This window comes from Prinia subflava, chromosome 2 (assembly GCF_021018805.1).
Source record: "Prinia subflava isolate CZ2003 ecotype Zambia chromosome 2, Cam_Psub_1.2, whole genome shotgun sequence".
Classification (NCBI taxonomy): domain Eukaryota; kingdom Metazoa; phylum Chordata; class Aves; order Passeriformes; family Cisticolidae; genus Prinia; species Prinia subflava.
In genome coordinates, this window is record NC_086248.1 from 105,183,556 (window position 1) to 105,203,967 (window position 20,412).

At 43.1% G+C, this 20,412-nt stretch overlaps 1 long non-coding RNA gene across 1 annotated transcript in view; it reads right to left on the reverse strand.

The window, feature by feature from the left end:
- LOC134547805 (uncharacterized) overlaps positions 1–18,559 on the reverse strand; it is a 125,472-nt gene extending 106,913 nt beyond the window's left edge. The window contains exon 1 of the long non-coding RNA XR_010079612.1: positions 18,116–18,559. This is a non-coding gene — a long non-coding RNA (uncharacterized LOC134547805). The remainder of the gene's footprint in view (positions 1–18,115) is intronic.
- Positions 18,560–20,412: the final 1,853 nt, after the last annotated feature.

A 20,412-nucleotide genomic window follows, 5' to 3' on the forward strand; every position in this document is an offset into this window, starting at 1 on the left:
GAGACAGAGGGAAAAAGATTCTGTGGCTACTGCCCAAAATTATTAAGATAATGATTAAACTAAAAAATGCAAATACACAAGATGTTTTGTGCTGCTAGGCAAGACCAGAACTGATATTAAAATGTCTTGTGAACATTATAATATGTTCAGAATAGGGGGGTAGAAGACACAGAGGAAAACAGAAGAGAAGCCATATGGTCATAGCCGGTGGTCAATGGAAAAAAACAAACCCAAATGAGAAAGTACAGAAAGAGAAATACCAAGTTTGAGGGAGGAATGTTTATCATCACACCTCTCTTGTGCATTTGCGCAGTGAATCCTGGGCTGATGGCCCACTGTGTTCAGAACTTCCACCTGAAGCCAAATGTAAGAACTCTCTGAGGTGTATTCCTGAGGCAGGGCACAGTGGAAAGGGTTTTATTCCTAAGTAGAGGAATAATTACAATCCTAAAAGTAAACATGACAGTTCTGTGATTCCCTGATTCAACTGTGCTGCTAGAGCTGGCATTTTCCATGGCAATCTGAACCACTAGGAAGGTACAGTTCTATTTCAATATACTGAACCCTCCTCTGGTGCCACCACCACCACATCTGGCCAAGATTTGGGATGAGCAGGAAATGGCTTGTTCAACTAACTGCATTTCAAAGCCTAAGAAAACCAAATGTTCCCTGTCGCCTCACCTTTCAGGTCCCAAACATACCTTAATTTTCTCCAGTAACAATCTCTACTCCTGCTTTGTGTGAGGAAATAAGATTGGGGGGGGGGGGGGAGGGGGGGGCAGGAGAAACTAATTTTATGTCAGAGCAAATTAAGATGGTGTAATTGACTGCGGAGAGGGCAGGAGCCGCTTGCCTTCCCAGCTGCAGACGCATTAAAGATTTACACACTCTGTGTCTGTCACACAGGAACTATTAGGGGTAGTGGGAACAATCCCTTCCTGTGCTTACCCCAGAAGCCATCCAAGCAATGATATGTCACAAACGTGGCTGCACATCACCCTCACTGCAGGCCAGCGGGCACCTGAGCAGCACACCACGTGTGTATGCATGGCTGAAGATGGGTAGCATGACATTTATTAACCATGCACGTAATTAAAATCCTTTAACAACGTCTGCAGAACAAAAATAACATATCTTGAATTCCAGGGGACTGCCCAGGCTGCCATCCTCAATAAGTTTTGTTGCAGAGAGCTACACAACTAAATTGCTGGTATGGAAGCAGCACTCCACGAACTGGTCTCTTATCAGCCCATCTGCCTAATCAGCAATGAAGCACTGGAGCTCCAGGAGCACATTAAGAAAGCACAGCACGTGGGGGATGATATGGGGAGCATGATCAGGACATGGATCCAGGCTAAGCCCAGCCTGCTGCTGCTGGCTAACCCACACCCAGAGCCAGGGAGAGCAGTGCAGAAATAGCATTGCATCAGCGCTAACACCAAAGTCTTGCTCAAGAGAGGAGTCCAGTTCTCACTGGTGAATGCTGTGAGGAGAGGAGATTCAGAAGTTCAGTCTTGCTGCCATAAGAGCTGTTTCTTTTCCATGAAGAGTCTGGAACTGTGCTTGCAAGTTACATTTTTTATAACTTCATCACATCATCCACTGAGCCCTCATTAGCTCAGTTTTGAGCTCCAACCTGATTTTCCCCCAATGTTTCTTTTTCTCTCTACTGTGCCCCTCTGATTACTTTTATCCAAATTACCATCTTTGTAAAACTTCTCCTATAATTGCTCCAGGAGAAAGACATCACTACTGGCCTGTCCACGGAGGACTATGTGCTCCAGCCAGACTCCAGTGGTGTATTAATAGAATAACTGAAACTGGGTTAGGGCAACGAGTGATTCCCAACAAGGCGGCCCACCGGCTTTGTACGACTGGCAACAACAACTCCTTCATAACTCTACAAGTCTAAAATTAGAAGAGAGGGAAAAGGCCTAAGGAATAACCTGCCTTCCACACTATAGACAGATATGCTGCTTGGAACCATGTGAGGACATCAGACATTCAAAGCTGCCTTCTTCTGGGACAGTTAACTGTAATGCTATCTGAGAAAGGAGAATTTGTAGAAGAGGTATAAATGTATACATCAATCAATACCTCCTCACATATCATCAAATCTCCTGGATATCTAAAATTCAGAGACAATATTTCTGCAACTAGCTGGCATCACAGGCAAAGAGCTGTCAAGCACAGAAGTAACCAAAGTAATATAGGAATTTGTAAGATGTTTTGAATTTTGAAAGTTTCCCTCTTCCCCAAGTGAAACAGATTCAAAATAGCATCAAACTTGTACCTCATGCTTGATCAAAACATCAGTGACTGAGGTTTCATGAGACTTTCCAAAGAGGAGGAGCAGGCAAGACAAGTGCTGTAAAGGCTTGCTAAGCATTGCTGAAGAGCAGGTGGAGATTTCGGGTAGGGAGAAGAAATTGGACAGAGAAGGATTCAGTGTGTTGGAAAGCAGGGCAGAAGGTGGAAGAAGCAGGATAATGCCTGGATGCTTTTCTAACAGCTGTTGCTTGAGTAACTCAGTGGTCATCCAGCCAACATGGACCAAAGGCAAACACCCAGCAACATCCACAGAGGTCACACAGCTTCTGTGGGCTCAGTGCATGAGACAGGATGGGTGTCATCAGACGTCTAGGCAGACCCCCTCTCCCTGAATATTTCTCACCTTTCCAGCACAGCCCCACTGCCAGTTCACCGTCACAATGCCCCACACTGAATTTGTAAACACCAGGATACACCATCATGTAACCTTGACTGGCCTGCAGCTCTATCACCAGCTTCCCAAAGCAAGGCCCTCCCACAGCCAGCTAGTGCACATCTCAAAGTAGCTGTTGAGTTAGGATCATCTGAACTCATTCCACTGGAAGCACCCTCTGCACCCCACTCCATTACTGCTGGGGAGAGAAGCTTTTGGCCATCATGCATCTTTCAAAGCAAGGCCACGCGTTTAATTCCCAGCTCAGCTCACGCTTCCTCTCCAGCATCTGCGCACCGCTGAGCCCTGCACTACAGCACTGCCACCAGCTCCAAGGAATCTGGAGATGCTGCTGCTGCTGAGTGGGTCTGTTTATATCCGTAAAAATTAGTGTTGCAGCTCCACCTAACTTAAACAGTTTTGCTTAGGAAATTACAGCGTGCCATTCGACCGGTTGTTTAGAGCATGGAGGAGTAAGTGGGTACTGGCAGCATGTTTTTAATTAAACAGGTAAAGCCTAGATTAAGCTGCATCAAATGGAGAATGTTTCTTTAATTCGGTATTGTTGCTCTCCTCAGCCAGGGCATAAGGGGTTGGCCTTAAAATCCTTGTAACTAAAAAAGCCAGTCTCATGACCAACTACATAATTGATTAAACACAACTGTGGACTACCATTATCGGGAAGTGCAATTTTCCCGGTGTCGCTTCGAGTCTGAAATACCTCAAGGGTAATTACAGCCCGAGATGCAACACAGAAGGCTTTGAAGTAGGGAAAGAAAAGATTAGGGTAGCTGAGACGGTCTGCGCCTGTTCATTTGTCCTTCGCGGCAAAGACGCTTAAGCCGCGGCGGAGCGGTGCCCCGCCAGCCCCGGCGGTCGCAGGCAGGGCCGCGGGTCACGCCGAAAGCACCGCGGAGACGCGGCCCCTTCCCTCGGCTGCCCTAATGAAAGTTTCATGCAGCTGTGCTCCTCTTTGGCTCGGATTTGCCATGCCTCGCTGCCCGCCGCCGGGCTGACCACTCACGGCGGCCAGGAGTGCACTTGCTCTGACCAGCTAAATTATTTACCCCAGGAACAATTATATAACACGACACGCCATGCTTAAATTAAATTTAAAAGAAAAAAAATTAAAGAAAGGACGCTCTTCGGCCTCTGAGAAAAGAGGCACTAAAACTAATTCAGAAATTAAGAGATCCAGTCTTTCTTTCTAATTAATAACATGTTAGAAATAAAAACCGCTATTAGTGACAGAACGTAACAAGGAAACCAAACCGGCATTGTTAAGAGGGCTATTTAAAGAAATGTAAATGACTTGAATTTGAAGTTCTTCTTAGTCAAGCAGGAAACAACTAATGGTGTAAAGAGGAAAAGTGAAGCATTATTAAATGCTGTATATTTATTATGTCAGTGACCAGTTTGCCAGAGGCTTTGAGGTGAGAAGGGAAGTTCAAATCCTTTCCACTGCATTTACAGCTACGGAAAGGTAAATTCATGGGCTTCCTCACATACTACACAAAGGCTTAGTAATTTGTTTGGATTAATAGCATATTGTAGAAGCATAACACTCACACTTTAAAACTAACAAATTCAGCGAGAGCACAGAATTATCATTTAACCATTACTGTCTTCATAAAAACAAGTGCTCTTAATGCTTTGCAGTACATCTTTAAAGTGCTTTAAAAGCCAACAGCTAATTTATCCTGCCACAACCTACCTCGTGGTAGGCAGGGATTGTTATCTCCCCTTTGCAGTTCAATGAACAACGGGGAGTTAAGTGACTTGCCCGGGGCCACAGAAAGTCAGTGTCGGCTCTGGGTGCAAAACTCTTGAGCTCTTGGGGTGTCTGATCGCTCCAAGCAGATTTTGGGTAACTCGTTCACAGTATGGTACTAATTAACGAGTCTTTGAGGATTTTTTTTTGTCTTTCAGAACTAGGTTTTTTTTCAGGCTTTGACAGGCAGGTATCTTTCTCCTCTGAACCGCTGTAGAATTAGAGTTTTTGGATGGTCCTGCTTGTCCATCCCAGCTCTGTACAATATTAGAACTGCACTGCACACAGACCCAGTGGGTCCCCTCTAGCACCGACAGCAGGTTTCATCAGGAGAGAACACAAAAGTTCCTGAACTTTGTATGCTTTGGAGCAACATGTGTGCCCTGCACAGGGCAAACTGCACCCCAAAACTGAAAAGGAAGTCAAAGGCCCCCACATGGCCCTGGAGGAGAATCAAGGAGTGAGAAGTGTCCAGTACACATACGAGATTGAGGACCGAGCAGTTCTTGCCACTGCTTGTGTCTGGAAGCAGTGCTGGTTTGGGACCAGCTTTGTATTCCATGATGCCTAGAGAGCATTTTTTATGTAGGACTGCTCCAGGTTGCAGTGCTCATTAAATGTCTCCAAGAATCCATTTCTGAGGCTGACCATTATCACACACCATCTCTAGAGGATAAAAGCATTATTTTGGACGTTTCCACTCAGGGATATCACTCCCCTGCTCTCCAGGTGGACCCCTGTTATCAGCTGTGTTGGCTTATGTTGTGCCAGTGGAGTGCTTGGCAAACCACTTCCTGCAATGAGGACCTCAGCTAGACTGCAAAGCATAAAAGGGAATTGTGCAACTACACTGGAACATGGCAGTGTGGAAGAGCAGCCTCACTCTGGCACTGTTGAACATAACCCCAGCGCTGAAGCACTCAAAGTTTAGCTGCCATGGGTATGAAAATAACCACCAAAAACATTAGGTAACAAAGCTCTAGCTATGGGCAGTCCTTAAACAGAAGGGACAAAAGTCTTGGCAGCATTAAACAGCATTGAAAAGAGCTGCATGGAGTGCCCGTTCTCTCATCTCTCATCTGGGTGGATGAGGTGGGCAGAGGACCTGCTCCACAGAGTTACTCCTGAAGAGGAACACGTCAGCAGATCAGATTTACAGCTGGACTGAAAAGGCACTTTGATTTATCCCTGCACACACCACTGTCCCTCTCCTATTATCAGGTGTGCCAAAAGCAGTTCAGACTCCCAGACAAAAGCCCTAATAACCATAACTGTCCTGCCTTTCCCAGGTATGGTATCACTGACATTCACAGACGTACAACAAGATGGATGATTCCTTCCTACTTTAACATTCACCAAAGCTCTGACAGTGCCAGGTTCTGGAGGCTGGGGAGAAACATTACCCTTTGCAAAAACAGCACACGCAGCTGAGCTGACTCCTCACCACAAGGACTGGACACTTGTGGGTTTGGTACTGAAAGGTCCAAACTCTGCAGCCAGCCCAGGTTCCTTTATCCAAATGAGACTTAATTTGACACTCGGTGCTATCTCAGTGCCCCAGGTACATCTGGTGGATCAGAGATCACACCTCGTGCCTGCCAGGTTTTTACATTTCTGTACAGAGGAACCTGTGGTTGGTATCAGTGACAGGAATTTCAAAGAGTTCAGAGGAGGAAATAGCAGAGATGAAAAAATGGACGTTATTTTCCTTCCAAAGCTGGTATGAAGACAGGCTGGTATGAAGCTTTGTAGCTAACAGCATCCAAGAAAAAGAAAAAGTGGATACATTGTGAGTTGAGTGTCCATGAAACAGGAATCATTAAAAAATATATTCACTGTTCTTGCAATGGTATGTTTTAATCACACCTTATTCCTCATCTGTACTCGACTCTTCAGTAGGACTATTCTACTGAATTCATGCTATTTTTTCAAATATTTAAAAAAATATGAAGCTTGGTGTATTAAACCTTCTGTTAACATTATCCTGGAGGTCAAACCCAGCTCTCAAATAAACATTTGCTGGATTTTATTTATTTCCACCAGATTTTATATTAAATCAGTGTGCACATATTTGCTACTGTTTAACATCCAAAAACCAAAATTATCTCCACACTTAGACCTATGAAACCATTATACCTGGAGTTTTGCTGAAAAAAGCATGTTTAAATCTCTGCAACCACACATAATTTTCCTTGCAGGCAAGGAACAATCATCTAGAATTAAGCAAATATACTATACCCGTAGCAACCCAATTTTTGGATTTCAGGTAATACCAGTGATTGTTTAATCATGTGTATTTTCCAAATATCTTTAAACTAAGGATTTGGATATCTCTTCCCAGGCTTCCTAGCTCAGTGCTGTACAAAGAAAGTAATTTTTATGAAAAAGGATACAAACGCTTTAACTTAATAGCAGACATGCACAATCATTTGAAATTCTGTCTAATTAAAGTGTTAACTTTCTATAGAGAGCTGATGTTTGCTCAGAAAAGAGGTAAAGCCATGATGTTTGCAGATATCATTTCAGTTGTATTGCTTCCAGGGAGTATTTTATTTGTACAAACGTAGAATCCTTCTCTACTCCATGTAAAAAATAGATTAGTCCCTTGATAGCCTTGAAAGTCATATCACTCACAAGAAAATTAATAATGCATTACAAAGTATATAAATTTTAAAAATTAGAGGAAGTGGGTTGTAATGGTCCGAAGACCACTGTCCATCCCTGTTCACATCCAGCTTCCACAGAGAGTTTAACATCTTCCCCTCTGACAGCACAAAAAGGTGGAAACACAATTATTTCTGACAACTCCCCATTAAGCCCCCGGTGTCCCCGGCCGTCCCACGGATGCAGCAGAGCGGAGCTACGGCTCCAAGACAAAAGCTCCCAGTGTGGAGGGGAGGGGAAGGCAGTGTCCAGGCAGCTGCTCCTCGGTGGTTCTGGTCTCCACTCTGACCCCCTAATTTAGAGGATGCTCCCAAACCTCTCTCTTAAGGAGGCTGCAGTGCACCCACTGTGCAGTGCCAAACCCCAGCTAACAGGACTGCCCCCCTCAGACTCCTTTGAACAGAGGTCCTTCTTTCATGGTGCTGGTAGCCAACAGGATTTGGGAATTTGCTGCACCATAATAATGAGGAAGCACTGAGCCTGAGCAGACTTTGGTACGTAGTTTTTCTATGGCAATTGCTTCAACTCATCAGTGGTTAAAGGCTGTTTAAAAAAAAAATTGAAAAAAAAAGAAAAGGAAAAAGAGAAAATAGAAGAAAATGGACATTTGGAGGATAAATACATCGTGCACTGAGGAAAGGAAAGGAAAGGAAAGCAATGCAGACAGGATACTATATGCAGCTCACCCTTGTAGCAAGGTTTGCTCTAGTAAGAGTAAGGGAAAAAAAGTGCTTGATGTTGGAAGCAATAGATCTGATGGTTTGAACTGTGTAATTAAAGCGTGCAACCCCTCCTTCCAAAAGTTTCCATGGCAAGTCAGCTGATGAAGTGGGCAGGGGACTCAGTGAGGAAACAGAAAGGAGGGAAAGAGCCCAGACCCTCTGCTGTGTTGGTGAGGTCCCCAGATTTTGGTGTGGGGCACAGAGAGCCACTGTGATCCTTGGAGGCACCAGAGGAGGTTCAGTCTGTCTGCAGTCAGCACAAAGCTCAGCCCCCCCTGCCTTTTGCTTAGAGCCGTATCTCTGAGGGTGACCTGGAAACACATTTCCAGTGCCACTGTGGCAGGTTGTTGTGACACCAGCACTAAATGCAGTCTTTGTCAGTAGCAAGAAGAATATGGCAACGCAAACGCGGGCATTTTCTTTTATCTTCCTAAAGTCCAAACTGGTCACTGTTCCTTCTGGGTTTGTGGGGAGCAGAGTGAATGGGAGGAAAGCTTTCCACCTGTGACCTTCCTAGGACAGCAGCCAGCTCAGTCAGGCCTCAGGTGCCACCTGAAGACATCAGCACTGCCAGCAGAGTCTCCAGAGGCATCTAGACTCCCTACCTCATTTCTAAAACATAGAGCAACACGGACATTTCCTTTGCAGCTGCTACAAATACTCTAAAAAATAACAGGGTCTGGCTTTTATATGACTGCCACACACACACACAAAAGAAACCCACTCTACCACATGTAATCACTCCCTCTGAGAAAACAAGTTGCTACGGGTTGTGTGGAGCTTCCTGAGCACTCGGGATAATGAGGGAACAGAATATATGCCATGGGAGTTCAAGTCTGAGTTTACCAGCACAACGCTACTCAAAAATTTTGAAATTCACTGCAAAATGCTACCTGGAGTTTTTGTGGCATCCAGAACAACCTTAACAAAACCTTCTTAATCTCTCACCAAGAAAATAAAAGCAGCACAGATCAGAAATAAAAGGTGTGCAGCAACCTGCTAGTGTAACCTGTATGGCTTTGCTCTTTTGTGCTGAATATTGGCTTTATGCACAACTTCAGCAGGCACACAGAGCTGGGAAAGCCAGCACAAAGAAATGCTGGGGGCTGCAGCCGAGTCCAGCAGCCAACAGGCCCTGGGTCCACACGTGGGTCATGCCATAAAGAGGAGGGGACAGTCCTGAAGGAAATCTGATGGCATCCTGGAATCCCAGCCTCCTGTTTTGCACAAGGAGAGGAATGACCCAGAGAGAAAACAACTCAGGGCTGGGTTGCGCTGAGATCCAGCAAAGGTGGGCAGCAGGAGCTGCTCTGGCTCTGTGCCACATCCAGAGGAGCAGAGCACCCCTCTCCTCAGCCCTCTGCATAGAGATGAAGCTGAGAATATTATGAACAGCTCTGAAAAAAAAAACAGTTTTAAAGCCAAATTGTGCACATAAAATAGAAATGAATAGAAATTAATCACAAGTCAATCTATTGATTGATTCTAATATCAGAGCAGGTTAGCTGTGATTTTAATACATTCCCTAAATATAAACATGCCTGCTTTGCTCCTAAAAAGGTCTTAATTTTTGTTTGTATCCCTTCTAACTCACTGTTCTTTGACTGTGCAGCACAATGTTGCAGTTAGAGCTGTCAAGCATCCTGGAGTCATAAGTATTTTTCAGACCCCTCATTAACAAACAAGCTTCAAATCTCAATATGTGTTATCAAAATGAGATCTTTTCTCAACAGTTGACAATTATGTATTATACTGTTACAAGTTTACAACTGGTGACACCATATTGTTAGATTTTGGTCCTGACTTTTAACAATGTGCTGCCTAATTACATTTTGTATTATATTCTGAATGTATAGGAGTACTTTATTTGTGGCCCCACTTTATTCTGCAATTTGTTTCTCAATAAATGCAAAATAATAAAAGCCCAAATCCTAGTGTGTGGAGTATTTTTACTGACCCGAGTGCTCTGCTAGTAAACACAACTTTGATGGTTTCATGAGTGAAAGTTTATTAGGCTGCGTTAGTTTTAAAATACAATTGCCAGGGGACTGATGTTGAAATCATTTCTTGCAAGACAAACTCAGTTTTGGATGCTTTCCCAGCCCAAGCACCACAAGGAAAGCTAGACGGCTATCTGGACACATGACATTTTGCATTCATTCTTGCAGTGGCAAATGTTAAAACATTTTAATGCTGTCTGCCACTTACACAGAAACAAAACAAAAAAAAAGCAGCTGTGAAAGACCTGCTCCCTGTTTGGTGTCTTCAGGGTAGTCCTCACAAATAAGTTTCCAAATACCCTCCTTATAGGTCCATCCAATTGGTAGATACCAGTCTGCCCATCAAAACCGTGACTAGAGAGTGACAATCTATTGCCTTGAGTTGTGTCATATTTCTAAATTAATTTGTTGTCACTTAGTTTTATGAAGACATCCCCAGACTTCATCTCTGAGAGTTAGAGAGTTAGGTCCAGATGGTCCTGCCTACCCTAAAATTCATGATCAAGCCCAAAGAGAGTTGAGGGGCTCTTTTCCAGCGTTACTGGAAGGGCCTCTCCTGAAAAGCCACAAGATCAGCCAAGACACATTTCAGATCTGAAAGGCAGCACCTTTAGGGAAGTGCCACTTAGCAGGAGTCCTCTGGGGGAAATAGGAAGTGGGGACTCCTTGCAGGGGGAACACATTGGAGCTGTTTTGAAATACCCTCTGTTCCCCACACCCCCAAACTGCCCAACAATAACCTGACCCCCACCAGCTTTTAGGAACAGCACCCTGTGGTCTTAACAAGCTTGCATTTTAAGCAGCCAGGAGAAGCCCTCCCCCCTGCCTCATGAAGCCATAAGGTCACATGAATACCCAAGTTTTTAGCTCTTCTCCCTGCCAACATCAGACCCAAACTCGCTGGTAACAGGACAGCCCCACACATGCAGGCAACCTCTCCTGCTCTCTCTGACCTTGGGGTGAGCCAAGGCTGGTGCAACGCCTTTGCTAAAAGGTCCCCAGGTGTTCACAATCCCCCTTGAAATAAGTTTGGGGGATTGCTAGGAGAGCATTCACTCACAGAGGGGAAGATCATCACCAAGGGAGGCAGGAGCAAGAGCTGTGCCTTTCTCCTGCCCACACACCATATTGTCTTCCTCCAGCAAAGCTACTCCAGAGGCTTCCTCTGATGCCAAACAACACAAGAGAGGAGGGGAAAAAAACCCAACAAAAACTACAGCCTCGTGAAAATGTCCTGTCTGTTCATTTCCACAAGCGCTAGCTAGCGAGACGTTCTCTAAAATCATACACATGTAAAAAGATCTAGAGGTTGCTGGTTAGTTTGTCATACATTTTTATAGGCTTTTCTGAATGGTTTTAGATTTGACATAGTAACTGACTGTTACTAGAAATAAACTGTAAGTCAATTCCATGCTTCCATAATTCACTGCCCAGGGTTGTTCAAAAAGATTTAGTGATACTTGTGATAGACAGCAAGCCTCTTGATGTTTTCATTTTCACTTAGTGCCTGTAATTCCTCAAACTTGCTGACCTCTACAGAACAGGACGGAAAAGGGCTCCAAAACTTCTTTGAAGGCACTCACTCACCAAAACATCTGAAACACTCTCATTTGGCTTCTTTTCTTTCCAGGGCACAAACAACAATATGGGAATAAAGCAATTGCTGTTGTTTTTAAGAAGGTGACTGTTATTATTATCTTCATGATGGATCGTGTGGTTTTAATAATTTATAAGGGAAGAAGTTAACCCCCCCGCAAACCAAAACTGTATTTTTGTGACTCAGAATGTCAGTTCTCCCGACAGCTGCATATTGATATTTCTCTGACCGAGTGCCTTCATTCTGAACTTTAACCTTTTTATAGACGTTTTCCTCCTCTCTCCAAAAGTTAACAGATAAATTTTAAAGGCTCCAGGTCTGGATGTAAAGATGCACAAAAAGATGTGTGCCTATGGACTGTTTGACCAGGAACGCTGGCTAGTCAGGGCTAAGGAACATTTGAACATTCAAATATTTAAGATAGACTCACATTCCTGGTGTTTGTGCAGCAAACCCACGCAGGGGACAGTGCACGTTCCTGCTCGAGAAGCTCGGGATGGCCATGAACTATTTAACTGTAACAGTAGGAAGAGGTAACAAGAAAACTGCTGTTGTGGCTCCTCTTAATGCAGGGTTCCCGGGACAAAAGCACCTTGATAGTATCAGCACGGATCTGTCATTACGATTTAATTACCAACAACAGGCCAGTGACATTTGAAACTGTTTATCAGATTCCAATCCTGAAGGTGGACCGGAGGCCACCTCTCCTTCCCCGAGGGTAATTTTTCCCTCGGCACAAAACACCGTATGGTTAGCGCCGGGCTGGCACGGCACCTGGAAACACGGTCCCTTCTTTTCTTGGCACAAGTGGAGACCTTCCCCACGGTGCTGAACACCACCGAGGGCTGTGGCCTTACACTGCCATGGAGCAGATGGGAAGCATCCAGGATCAGTGCCTCAGCTGGATTGTTTTGGGAAGAACCAAAAAACAAAGCATGGCAGCCCAGCTCCCAGGACAGGGCGTAGCAATAAGAAGAAACTGAGTTTTCTTGGAGTATTTTTAAGCAACCTGGTGATTTTACTGTAACTGGATGGAAGCACCTCAGCAAAACCTGACTCTGAGGTGTTTGCAGTGGGGATTACTCTAAAAGTTACAGGTATTTCACGACAGAATGAACTTGATTCAGCCTTATGCCATGCGGTCCTGTGCAGCCCTCTGGAACCAGGGTTCACATAAATTATATCCCAAGAGTCTTTGCACAAAACAAACAAACAAACAACCCCCAAAACAACTCCACACCCCACAAAGAAAATTACTTGGAACAAAAACAAGAAAGAAGAAAAAAAGAAAGAATTATAGGAATTACAATCATGTATTTCAATGCATTTATGCATCCAGTTATTAAACAAGGATCTGGTAAGATGGCTAGGAAAAAAATTCAAACTGGGGCTTTGCATGAACTTCAGCATCAGACAGATGATTATCCTCTATTCCTTTTCTTCTGTGCATCAAGTATTCAACATTAATTTATTTTTCCTCTTTTAGAAAAGGAGAGGAAGAAATTGCAGGCTTTGCACACCCAGCAGAGCCAGCAAAGATCTTTCACAACCTGTCTAGCAAGCCAGTGACTTGCTGAAAATCAATCAGCTAACAGAGGCCAGCGCTGCTGACTCACAGCCATTAGCTTTTGTTTGGACATTTTCACATATTGTCTAAACTTTACTTTTTGTCTAGAAGGTTTACACCAAACACCTCCATCCACTCAGACTTGGATGAACACTGTGAGTCCCCTCCAGCCCAGGATATTCTAGGATTCTCTCACACTCACTTGCAGAAGAGCCCTGTAAAAGGTCGGTTGCGGCTCAGAAAAAAAACGAGGGAAGGAATAAATTGCAAAAAGGTGCACATGAAGCTAATGTGCCTCTTGCACTTTCAGCTGGAGTACAGGAAAAACTCCTACTCACACAGACACATAAACACAACATACATTTTTTATGAATCAGACCTTTAGTTTTAATTGTTTCTTACTATATAGGCCAATTAATGATCAGTTGGCAGGATGAGGATCATTCCCAGCTCATTTGAAGCTAGGGAAGGTGGAGTTTGCTTTGCTGAAAACTCCCATTAACACATTTGGCCAAAAAGAAGTGAATGTCATCAAGCACCCCTAGCAAAAGTCCTTGTTCTATACAGGTAGAAAAGTAAAAACAGGAGACCCAAAAGCTCCCGTTTGACCCCATCTCACACTTTCAAATAAAATCAATTACAGCATCTCTACTTGTCTGAGCTTTCAAAGATAAATACCAATAAATACAGATCCAGAACTGCACCTAGAAAATTCTTAGGTACGCATGTCCTCTGAGAGCTCCCCTTCTTTTATCTATGATTGATCCTCTTTGCCTTCAGAGAGCGTCGAGGTCAGAGCTTAGTTAAAAATTCCTTTTAAAACATAATATAGACACTTTTCAATATATGCTGTGCATTTTGCAACACAATGGACGATTACAGAATCACAAACCCAAAGCACGATAACTGTGGAAGCAATCAGCCTAAGTGGTGAGTATGTAGAGCTTACAGATGTTGTATGGGTAAGGAAGCATCTTCCAGATTAAGACACCATTTTTTTGTTGCGTTTTGGCATTTTTTCACAACCAGTTTAAGCATTTTCAAACAAACATAATTAGCAATGAGGACTGAAATGGGCTTGCAAACACTATGTTGCAGTCAGACAGTGCCTTGTGACATTCCTTGTGGCTGGATGTAGGAGAATTCTGCACTCGAGACAGCAGAGAAGGATTTTTCTGCCGGGAGCGGGAATGGGTGTTAGTCTGCCCTGCTGCAGGTGAGGAGCCCCTTTGCACCTGGTGCCCATGCCATAAATCTGTATTAATGGCAAACCATCAAAAGGGGTGGCAGCCAAGAGGTTATTAACCCACAGCCAGGCTGGGCCAAGAGTGAGCACGAGCCCACATCATCACTGCAAGTTTTCTTAGCAAAAACCAACACTCTGCACAAGAGAAAAGGCTAAAAATTTGCACATTCTAGCCAAATTGAAGCTTATCTAGCAAGTGGTCAGCACTGCTTTGGTGGGAATAAAGGGGTCTCCCCTGCTGCTGGGAGGGCTCTTTTAATGTGAATTTTCAAGAAACTGAGAGTAAAAGATCTTTACAATCCCCCTCCAATCTCTGTATCTGTGCATCTAAAGTCCAAAGAGCTTCCAGCCTGATTTTCCAAAACATCTACAGCTCCCCAGGTAAATAGCATGGGTGGCACCTCCAAAGCAGATCCCAGGTCTGATCAAGCCCAGTGCTCTGCTGCTGCATTCTCTTAGGATTACAAAGAAAATGAAAACTTGATAAAGAAAATTAAAACCTGGCAAAAAGTGAACAGTGGAATCCTAAAACTTGAAAAAAAAATTGGAAAAAAGCTTCCAGCTCATGATAAACATTATAATGAAGCCTCTAATTTTCCTAATGAAAGTATTATCTATCGAGATAAAAGTAAAATGATTTATTAGATTTTCAAACATCATAGAAATAAAATAGTAAATCAGTCCAGGCAGTAATTATTCCACCTCAACCTGAAGCCATTAACTCTTTGCCTGCTGTGCAGACATCCTAACTACTATATTTAATTCTATAACCCTATGAAATAGCTTTATATAACCCAATACTAAACAACAATTACTATTAACTTGAACAGGAATTGAAATATTTTCTTCAAAATGCGCCTGAATTCATGAGAAGAGGAAGCCCAAGAACCCATCTGGAAGGGCTAAAATACTTTTCAAAAAAACCTCCTGAAATTACAAACTTGTGAAACTCTAAGGAGGGCACCTGGTCACTGCCAGCTCTGCTCCTCATCTCTCCCACCTCTGTTCTCCTGCACTCATCCTGCTCTGGCAAAAATCAACCTGCTGTGTTCCCTGTGATTTTAAATGCTGCAGTTCTCCATCAGCTTCCATCTTATTAAAGCACAGAATATACTGCTTGTTGCTATACAAATTGTCCCCCCACCCCCCGCCCCTCTCACTAATGGCTCTTTTCATGATCTGCAGCAAGGATCATTTAATCTGTGAAGAATGGAAATTTCAGTGTTTGTATATCGTCAGTTATTACCTTTTATTTCTAAATTGTGTGTTTGGAAGAGGAGGAAGGACTTAATGCCTTTATTTGCTGCAGAGCAAATGTTCAAGGATACTGCAGAAAGCAGTTTTATCCCGGCATAATTTTAGATGCTGAAACTGGAAGGTGTTCCAAGCCCCTTGGCTGCCGTCCCCTTGGCATCTTGTGCAGCCTGTGGCACCCTCTGCCACTTCCCACCCATTGCAACCCCAGTGTCTGGGGGCAGAGGGGCATCAAACCCACTTCTTGCATTTATCCTGATCACTCTTCTCTACCCCGACAGCCCTGGAGGCACTTCAAAAGCCAGGCAAGCCCCGTTGCTGGGGCAGACAAGCCCCCTTGCCAGCCCTCCATGGCATGGAAAACTCCAGCCATGCTGCCCCTTGGCGCTCCGTGCAACCAAACAAGGCAGTCATGGTGAAGTACAGATGGATACAAAAGGTACAAATAATAGTAATTTTAAAAGTCTGCATGTAGTAAAATCTAAAGCTAACTGCATGTTAAGCAAGGAGATTGTAAAGTCCTCTTGAGTGGCTTAGGAAATTCAGGCACAAATAAAATCTGGGAGTCAGCCTAAGTGCTGCCCTCACAATATTTAAGCCAATGAATATAAGAAGAGGAATTGAAATATCAAAAATAATTACATGAAAATAACAGTGTTTATTTTCCCAAGAGCTTGCCCACCTGCAAGTTCTGGTTTTGCCAATGTAATCCTGCATTTGTGTGAGCAAACTGGCTGAGAGGGATTAAAGCGGGACTCAGTGTGCTTGTGCCAGGGCTCAAATTCAGCCTGCAAGTTTCAGAGACCCCTGAATTATTATGGGAATTAGTCAAGGGACAAGTAGGAATTTAACCTAAATGCTCATCCTTTGGTGACTTTAAGTTACACTTAGTATCATTATTTTACATCAAGCTTCTGAAAATTATTTAATTTTTTTCCCTGTTTCATGCCAAGGTCTTAATCTTTACTGCACTGGCAGTGAGAATGTTTTAAAGAATCATTTCCCGAGACACATTTAATACATTTCCAGTAAATTGTACATAAACCTGTCCAGCTGGCTGGGTCATTTCATCAGTGACACACCCACTGAGTGCAGGATGCCACCTGAGATTTACCTCAATGCTTTCAAAATGGGAGTGATGATGGGATAAAGCTTTGCTAATGTGTGAGTGCAATGGGGAATACACTGATAACTGCCCACCAGGGAGTACAAGGATTTTTTTTTAGGTTTGTTATGGGAAAGATTACACAGCGGATTAGACAAAGGAGGTTGAAGATCAGCACTGAAATTACACCGACTTTAGGAAAAGCAGCATTAAAAAGCTGGTTGTTTCTTTAAAACCACTTAAGAAACAGACGGTGAAGTTTATCAAGTGTTTCTGAGCTGTATCCTGTACTGCTTTCAGAGGCTGCTCCACATGCTTGGGAATACAAACAGAAGTTTTCACAGGATGAGGGTTCTGAGCAGGATCTGCCACGTCGGGGCAAAATACCAACAGTGACTTCCTCACAGTCAGCTCTACTGAAATTACATCAATAAAGAATGTTCAATATGAACATTTTTAATGGCTCCTCTTATGAATATATTTGCTGAATCCAAGCTCGGGGAGTGGGGAGAAGAAAGATCTTTTCACTGTTCACAAGCTATTTCTGATAAAGAGTGCAGAAGAGGCAAAGTGCTGAGGAAAGACGTCCCACTGAAGCCAACCTAAGGTGCACCCCAGCAGCCCAATTTTAGGACAAAGTGACTTGTTTGTGGTACAAGCACAATCCTTTCCTGCGGGTGATCTTGTACCTTTACCAGCAATGTCACCAGTGGAGTATGAAGGGAGGCCCTGGCCATGAGGACACCACATGTCGGGGGTCTCCAGTAGGAGATGGAGTTTTGGAGCAGCACGGGGGTCCTGATCAGTGACAGTGGTGGCTGTGTGAAACATTAGCACTTGGTGTCACTGAAAAAAGAGCCTGGGTGACCAGTTATGGCCCAGTCCCCTCCCTTTGTCCCCAGCACCACTGGCAGCTCCCTGCCCACCTCGTGCAGTTCTCACAAGTTGAGCCAGGCTGGCATCCTCGCCGCTGTTCATCACCGCTGTTTAAGTGAATTTAATAAAATTATTTTTCTAAACTGTTTTAGATGCCATATCTATAATCCATAAAATTTATTGTACCTTTATGTAGAATTATACTGGAGTTGAATATATAAATCAATTTATAAGGTCTAATGACATACAAACGCTTAAAAACTAAAGGCGATGTAGTAAATTCAAATTACCATTACAAATGTAAGCTTTGTAGTCAGTGTGTGACCCGCTAAGGATTATATTTAACTCCCCTGAGAGTGGTTTATCATAAAACTTTATACTTTTATTACAGTGAATTATTAACTCCTCCATGATGTGAGTCATTCCATGCTCTGACTATAGCTTTTTTAATGACACTATAATAGACATCTTGCTAATAGCAGTAGGATTGCTACCTCTGAGGTTAGAAAAAATAGAAAAGACAAAAAAAGGAAAAAAAGTAGCGAAAATAAAAGATTCATGCAACAAATATGTGAAAATGCATTTCCCAAGGGAGTGAAAAATAAGGACCTGTAAGAAGTTTCATCCATCCAAAGATCCATCATAGAGGTCATGATAATCTTCTGGCCCTGTGGAGAAGCAATGAGCTGAAAAGGCCGGTATCTGAAATAACCAAAATGTTTTACCATTAGAAGATATAAAAATCTGAATTATAATGATTATTTAATTTTTTTTAATGTGGAGAAGAATTCTTTCCTCCTGATGTTTCAGTTCAATCAATTGACTTTAGGATATCTTTATACAAATTACTTCACAATCATGCCTTCTTTCCAATGAAGTTTCCACAGACTTTTCCCAATCAACATTTGCACTGTTCCCAGAGATCTGCAGTTTGATATCAGCATCTCCAGACCCTCCCTCCTGGGAGATTTCTGGGCTCAATGACAGGACAATCCAGGCCCATGAAAAGTCCAGGGTTCACTTCATTATCAGAAAAGCAAATCCAAGAGAGGTGTTTCACTTCACTTCTTTCTTTGATGTTTTATTTCAAATTTCAAAATAGGTCTGCCCAGCCAGGAAATGTCACCCTTCTAGATGAATTTCTCTCTCCAAAAACCAAGCTCTGCTCCAGTTACATTTACAACAAAATTGACTGGATCTAAGATAAATCTAGGCCATTTTTGACCAGATTTCCACATTTTTCAAGCACAAAGGATTTTTCATATGTTTGAATATGATTTTAAAATGGCATGCACACATTTTTCCATAAGAGAATTCTACCAAAAGTGACTAACTACAATCTGAAGCATGCCAAGTCATGTGGCATTACACAAAAATGAACCTGTGGGTATTTTTAAATGATCCTCATGAAAGAAAAAAAAAAAATAGAAAGTTCCCAGTTCTTGTATCTTCAAGATTTTTCAAATACTTGTGTTTACTAAAACAGTCAAAAAAAATCAAGCAGACAGTTTCCTATTTCCTCATGACACCATCCATTTATAGTGCTCCTTTGCTAGCAACATGACCACAGAGGTACTGAAAAACTGCAGGAAAATTAAAACTGGCAAAGAGAGGTCAAACCTACCTGTGCACCAAAAAAACCCCAACAGAATAGGCTGAAACTGTGGTAATGCAGTACAAGTTCTCAGGAAATTCAGGAGCTGCTCAGAGCTAGCTGTATGATTGGTCCATTTAATAAATTCATTTGTAGCTGCTGCTTTTAAATGATTGCATTTTTTCTCTTTTGGACAGAGGCAGTGGTTACCATTGTGGTCACTGGACGTGTGCTTGAGGAACATTAAAAGGACCCTGCATGAGGATTTTCAGCAGTGCAAAACTTCAGGGGGAGAATAACCGGCAGAAAATTCAGTCCTGCCATAAAAGTTTGTCTGATTTATCTGTTTTTCCTTGAAAACAACTTTCATTTTCAGCCTTGCCACAGCTGCAGGGAGGACTGTCAGGGCAGAAGGCTTGGAGCTGCAAACCCTTTTATTTTGAGTGGAGTTGAGGATGTTTATTTGAGGAAACTATTAGTATTCCTAAACCCACAGTGGATTATACCAGAGTAGGAGACAATAACTCATGTCTTGATTAATTCATACCTACCTCTACTTGCATTCTTGGGAAAGAATTGATGTTTAGACCTAAGCAAAAGGATTGCATTGCTGCATAGAACTAGAACTAGAAGAGATCTACCAAAATTCTGTGCCTTAAACGGATTGCTTTCTGCTCTCTGCTCAGCTCCAGTTCTACAGCAGCAAGAACAGGCTGCACCCTTTGTAACAGTGGCACATGTCCCTCTTCCTGCATCCATCTTCCTACCACTAAATGAGAAATTGTCTAAGCCTGGTGATAATTAAAAAAACAAACCAACCAACCCTCTGCTCAGTGCCACTCCAGTAGGAGTTTCTGGGCCAGGACTGAAATAAAGGAAAATGATGCCACGTGCAAACTCAGCCTGTGGAAAAGCAAAAAGTCTGCTGTTGTGACACCATGAAACACTCTCTTTACACAGGTTTTATGGGGCAGTTTAGTGCTGTGCTCCTGTTTGGGTTTTTTGTGTCTCCAGTCTTTCTTTGTCAGCATTTATTTATTTAACTTATAAAGTCTCCATTGAGGCTAAGGTTTGTTTACAAGTGGTTCTCAGCCCAGAAAGCAATTAAATATTACATTTACTAAAGCTGAGTAATGCCGTAAGGGTCAACCCACAGAGACACCGGAGCAAAGGCGGGTGGCCACTGTGGATGTCACCACTGTGTGTGCCCACCCTTTCAGAGGCACAGCTGGGACAGCACAGAAGAGTGTCCATTTCCTGGAGGCAGACCTGCTGAGGGCACGTCCTGTTTGCTCATCATAAAACCCAGTTT